The sequence below is a fragment of the Gorilla gorilla genome, chromosome 13, assembly GCF_029281585.2.
Source record: "Gorilla gorilla gorilla isolate KB3781 chromosome 13, NHGRI_mGorGor1-v2.1_pri, whole genome shotgun sequence".
Taxonomy (NCBI): Eukaryota; Metazoa; Chordata; class Mammalia; order Primates; family Hominidae; genus Gorilla; species Gorilla gorilla.
Genome location: NC_073237.2, coordinates 124,744,915 through 124,751,208, shown reverse-complemented (window position 1 = coordinate 124,751,208; position 6,294 = coordinate 124,744,915).

Sequence of the window (6,294 nt, the reverse complement as noted above, 5' to 3'; positions counted from 1 at the left end):
TGCAAGCTCTGTCTTCCGGGTTCACGCCATTCTCCTGCCTCAGCCTCCCGAGTAGCTGGGATTACAGGCGCCCGCCACCACGCCTGGCTAATTTTTTGTATTTTTAGTAGAGATGGGGTTTCACCATGTTAGCCAGGATGGTCTCAATCTCCTGACCTCGTGATCTGCCTGCCTCAGCCTCCCAAAGTGCTGGGATTACAGGCGTGAGCCACCGCGCCCGGCCGAGTCTCCCTTCTAATCTGGCATGCCTCCCCAGTCCTCCAGCTCATCACCTCACCTGCACCTGCTTCCTCTCTGGCCTGCCTGCCTCCCACCTCCTCTGGCCTTGGCTTCATTGTACAAATCAACTCCGTGGACAGCTTTGAGCCCCTTCAATGTGCCAGGCCCTGTTCCTATAAAACAAGGACAAATGAGACTGCCCTGGTCCTCGGAAAGCGGAGGACTCACGTGGTACACAGAAAGGCCTCATCCTCACTGTGCCATGTGACCCACCCCTCTGTGGAACTCAGTTTCCCTATTCTGTGAAGAGGTTTGGGACCAAATGATCTTCTAAGGTCTTCTATGCAAACATATTCTAAGATTCTTCTACTGTACTCTAAGCTCCTTCTGGGCAGAAACTTTTCCTGATTCATCTTTGATTATAGCAGGTAGTGCGGAACTTTGTACTCTATAGGAGTTTGCCAAGAGCTTGCTGAATGAGTAAATGAATGAGTGATATCAGTCCCCTGCTCAGTCACTTAATGGCTTCCCTTTGCCAACAAGCTAAGGGCCTACCTAGAAGGCATACAGAGCCCTTTACAGCCTCTGATTCCAACCCACCTCAGTTGGAAACTGCCTCCCAGAGCTGGAATGGAGCACTTGGGAGCATTTGAAGAGCTTCATCCACCTGACAAACATTCACTGAGAACCTATTACACACCAGGGCCAGTGTTGCTGCTGGGAACACAATGATGAACAAAACCTGTCAGTTGGCCGGGTGCGGTGGCTCACACCTGTAATCCCAGCACTTTGGGAGGCTGAGGCGGGCGGATCACGAGGTCAGGAGATCGAGACCATCCTGGCTAACACGGTGAAACCCCGTTTCTACTAAAAATACAAAAAAAATTAGCCGGGTGTGATGGTGGGCACCTGTAGTCCCAGCTACTCGGAAGGCTGAGGCAGAAGAATGGCATGAATCCGGGAGGCGGAGCTTGCAGTGAGCCGAGATCGCGCCACTGCACTCCAGACTGGGTGACAGAGCGAGACTCCATCTCAAAAACAAAACAAACCACCACCACCAAAAAAAAAAAACCTGTCGGTAGGCCAGGTATGGTGGCTTACGCTGTAATTCCAGCACTTTGGGAGGCAGAGGTGGGTGGATTACTTGAGGTCAGGAGTTTGAGACCAGCCTGGACATGGCGAAACCCCATCTCTACTAAAAACACAAAATTAGCCAGGTGTGGTGGAGCACACCTGTAATCCCAGTCACTTGGGAGGCTGGGGCAGGAGAATCGCTTGAACCCAGGAAGGGGAGGTTGCAGTGAGCTGAGATTTCGCCACTGCACTCCAGCCTGGGCGACAGAGCCAGGCTCCATCTCAAAACAAAACAAACCCCAAAACCTGTGGGTCTCCTTGCCCTCCTGGGGCTGATGTTCAAGGAGACCACATAGAGGGAACCACAGAAGACAGAGCAATCCATGCTATGGAGGGAGAACACGGGGCCTGTGGGAACCAGAGGAGGTCCCCAACTTAGTCCTGGGGTCCAGGAAGGCTTCCCACAGGAAGTCACATGGAAGCCCAAGTCTAAAGGAGGTGTTGGGAGTCTATGCACGGGGCCAGAGACACTCCCTCCCTACTGCAATCTCCCAGGCAGGTGGTCCTCCAGCTTCTCCTGACTTAGCCCAGAGATTGGTGAGCTCTTTGGGTAAACCAGCCCACTCTGTGGATGCCCAGCTATCACTGATAAAGTCCTTCCTTCTAACCCAAGCCTACCCCACTCCATCCTTTAGTTAGTAACAATATTAGCTTAACACCCATAATCTTTCAAATAGTATTTATTGCACGCCCACTTTGCACCTGCCAGGTGCATTACATGCACCCCCTAATTTACTCCTCACAGGGACTCTTCGTGATCCCTTTTTCAGATGAGAGCACCGAGACTCCGAATGGGTGGCTTGCCTGAGCACCAGTAAGGCCTCAGCCCCAAGCTTTTGTGCCCTCGGGATCCCTGCCCCTTATGCACTGACCTCACTGCCTCCCCTTGGACTAGCCTCACCCAAATGCTTTCCCTTTGGGTCCACACAGAACAGGGGCTTGGGCCCCATTCCCTGTTCCCTCCAGCAGGCCGGCCAGCCCGGGCGTAGGCCTCCGTCCTCTCTGAAGCTCGCAGGGAGACAATGGCGGGGTCGGTTGGGGAGGCGAGGGCGCGGGTGCCCCCCTGCCTGCTGTCCTTTGTCTTCCCGCCTGTTCCCCTCGCGCGCCCCGGGAGGCTGGGAGGCGCCTCTCGCAGGCTTCCTCCTCCCATTCTTGTGCTAATTGGGTGTCAAGCTGAGATCAGTGAGAAAGAAATCCGCCCCGGCTCGGGTTAAACTGCCGCCAAAGACGAGGGCTGAGCCCAGAATATCATTAGGCCGGGAGGAAGCAGGGCCCCCTCCTCGGGGGGAGGGGCCGGCTACGCATTTCAGGCCCCTTTGAAAGTCACACGGTCACCCCCTCCTTTGCTGCCGCAGCCTCAATGGGCCCCTCGGAGGTATTTAACCTTCTTCCCAGGAACTGAAAGTGATACACCACGCAGTGGCCTGGACAGCCACTTGCCTGTCCCGAGGGCAGCTGGACCTCCGGGAGCGCACGAGGCTGGCCCCTTCCAGCCTCTCCTGGAGGAACAGTTTGCAGATGGGAACACTGAGGTTCAGGGAAGGGGACTTTCCTCCCAGTTCTGCCATTCACAAGCTCTGTGGTATTTGGGAGAGACTTTGCCTCTCTGAGCCTCAGATTCCTCATCTGTGAAATGGGGATAAAAATGTACCTGCTTTGGGCTGGGCGCGGTGGCTCACGCCTGTAATCCCAGCACTTTGGGAGGCCGAGGCAGGTGGGTCACTTGAGGTCAGGAGTTCGAGGCCAGACTGACCAACATGGTGAAACCCCATCTCTACTAAAAATACAAAATTAGCCTGGCGTGGTGGCAGGTGCCTGTAATCCCAGCTACTTGGGAGTCTGAGGCAGGAGAATGGTTTGAACCCGGGAGGTGCAGATTGCAGTGAGCCGAGATTGGGCCACTGCACTCCAGCCTGGGCAACAAGAGCAAAACTCCATCTCAAAAAAAAAAAATAGTACCTGCTTTGAATAGGAGGATTTAAAAAAAAAAAAGGTACCTGCTTTGAATAGAAGGATTTAATGAAATCATGCACATAAAGCGCTTTGCACAGGGCCTGACACATAGAAGTGCGCTGTACATTGTGGACATTAATGGCAGCCTAAGGAAGTGGGTTTGACTTGATACTCGGACCTCCAAACGGAGCTTGCTCCTCTCTGGAGGCGTGCAAATAGAAGAGCCCACAAAGGATTCTAACAACTCTAACCCCTCTCCCCAACCCTGCAGCCTCACTGCCTGCCCTTATTTATTTGAGACAGTCTCGCTCTGTTGCCCAGGCTGGAGTGCAGTGACATGAGCGCTCAGCCCACTGCAACCTCCGCCTCCCAGGTTTCAAGCGATTCTCCTGCCTCAGCCTCCCGACTAGCTGGGGTTACAGGTGCCCACCACCACGCCAGGCTAATTTTTGTTTTTAATATAGAGATGGGGTTTCATCATGTTGGCCAGGGTTTCATCATGTTGGCCAGGCTGGTCCCGAACCCCTGACCTCAAGTGATCTGCCCGCCTGGGCCTCCCAAAGTGCTGGGATATAGGCGTGAGCCACTGCGCCTGGCCTGTCTGTCCTTTTTTAACCTGCCCTGGACTTCCAGCCCTCTACAGGTGGTTGCTTTCTCCATCTGGAACAATCTTCCTTGAAAGCCCTCTATGACCAAGATACGCCCAGCCTGGGTGCTGGATTAGGTGCAGCTAAGCACACAGCCTTTGCTTCTTTACTCACCATCCCCCTCTCTGGAGATGGCGGCTCCCTGAGGGCGGATCTGGGACCCAGGTCTCTATCTTGCTCATCTGGCAGTTCCCTGCCCTCCCTGCACAGGGTAGGCCTTTAGAATTTGCTCCATAGGGCCGGGTGCGGTGGCTCACACCTGTAATCCCAGCACTTTGGGAGGCCCAGGCGGGCGGATCACCGGAGTTCGGGAGTTGGAGACCAGCCGGACCATGGAGACACCCCGTCTCTAATAAAAATACAAAATTAGCCAAGCGTGGTGGTGCATGCCTGTAATCCCAGCTACTCGGGAGGCTGAGGCAGGAGAATCATTTCAAACCGGGAGGCAGAGGTTGCGGTGAGCCAAGATCATGCCACTGCACTCCAGCCTGGGCAACAAGAGCGAAACTCCATCTCAAAAAAAAAAAATCATAATAATAATAATTTGCTCCATAGATGAACTTACAGGGTGCTCTGTAAACTGTGGGGCACTATATAAATGTCAGGAAACGCCTGAGAAACAGTAGCTATTTTTGTCAGTTAACCTCACAAGCATGTATTAAGCACCTGCTGCATGCATGGAGATGACTCACATGGCCATGGTTGAGGTATGATCAGATGCAGACCTGAGAGGTGAAGGGGTCACAGGCCCACCAGTCCCTGTCCATCATGGAGGGGCTGCGGTGGGGTCTAGTACAGAAGTGGGAAACTTAGCCTAGTCTAAGTGGGGTTTTAACATCTATCTCCTTTTTCTCTTTTAACTACCTCGCATTGAGTGGACACCAGCACCAGGCCTAGTGCTGAGATTTTCGTGCATGATCTCATTGAATTTTCACAACTGTCCCAAGATAGGGATTCCTTGACCTTCATTTACAGGAGAGGAAACTGAGGCTTAGCCTGGCAAGTGTAGAGCTGGGATTTGGATGCAGGCCTGTCCGCCTCCAGAGCCAGAGCTCCTCACCACCACTGCATATTGCCTTCGGGTGACTGTGTTCAACCTGGAGGAAGGAATGCCCCGCTCTGAGAGCTCCTTCTTCCCACTGTGGAGAACTCACTACTGAGGGTTAAAGACACAAAGCCGCACTGCCAACCAAATCCAGGTCCTTGGAAACCCGACCAAAGGCCCTCGGAGGCCTGTCACAGGCTCCTCTAAGTTGGGAACCTGCTCGCGGCTGAGGTGGGAATCAGCGTCTCCATGCTTCCCTCGGGTAAGGGCCAGGAGTGGATTCTCCAAGCTCCACACGCCCTCTGCTGATCACACTCAGGCACGGCAGCTATACTTGCCACATGACTCCACTCAGCACCGCTCCGCAAGGCCCCCTACTCCAGTTCTGCCTCTGCATCCCAAATTCTCCCAAGACAGGCACTGGATTCCTCTGTCTTTCCAAGTGCACTCCCCCAGGAGGCACCCCAGCTTTCAGCCTGGCTACCCTCCGCCTGCACTGTCAGCTGCTGGCCTGGGGCGTGGCCAAGGCGGCCCTGCAGGCATGCGTGGAATGGAGGCTTTCTGGCTTCCCCTGCCTTCTGCACCAGGAGGCAGGATGGTGTGGCAGGAAGGGCACGGGCTCCATTCCAGCCCTGTCTACTTGCTGTGAGATGTTGGCCATGTAACTGAAAACCTCCAAGTTCTGGTTCCTTCCTTAGAAAGCCCATAGTGGAGATAAAGGCCCAGGGGCTTGCACTGCCCACCGCCCTGGGCTGTGCTGGAACCCCTTCCCATTGGGCAGTGAGTTTCCAGTGTGGGTGTGACTCCTCCATCGGGGCCTGGGAGACAGCTGGCTCTCCACCGGCACTGCTGGTGGGACAGCTGTGTTGACTGTTCCAGGAAGCTTCCCTGGCCTCTGTCCGGACTGCCAGGCAGCCTTGCTTTGGCTCTCACTGCAGCCCCCACCCCTGCAAATCTTCCCCGCCCCTAAACAACTGGGAAAATGCACCTCAGGTGGAGTCAGGGTCCTGCCCGAGGTGACAGTTTCCCCTCAAGCCCCTTACTCGTGATAGCACTTTTAGCTTCTGAATCCTCTTAACTGATGAATCCCATTTCACAGATGAAACTGAGTCATTTCCCCAAGGCCACACACTTAGAGTGACAGAGCTGGTTTGGACTTTCAAGCCCACACTGTTAAACACCTTGCCAGACTCACATGGGCACTGCCCCCGGCTGAACCAGCACATTGGAGGCAGGGGCTGCGGCATCTTACCTGCCACACCCTCAGCTTAGATGAGTGAATGAACAGATGAGGTG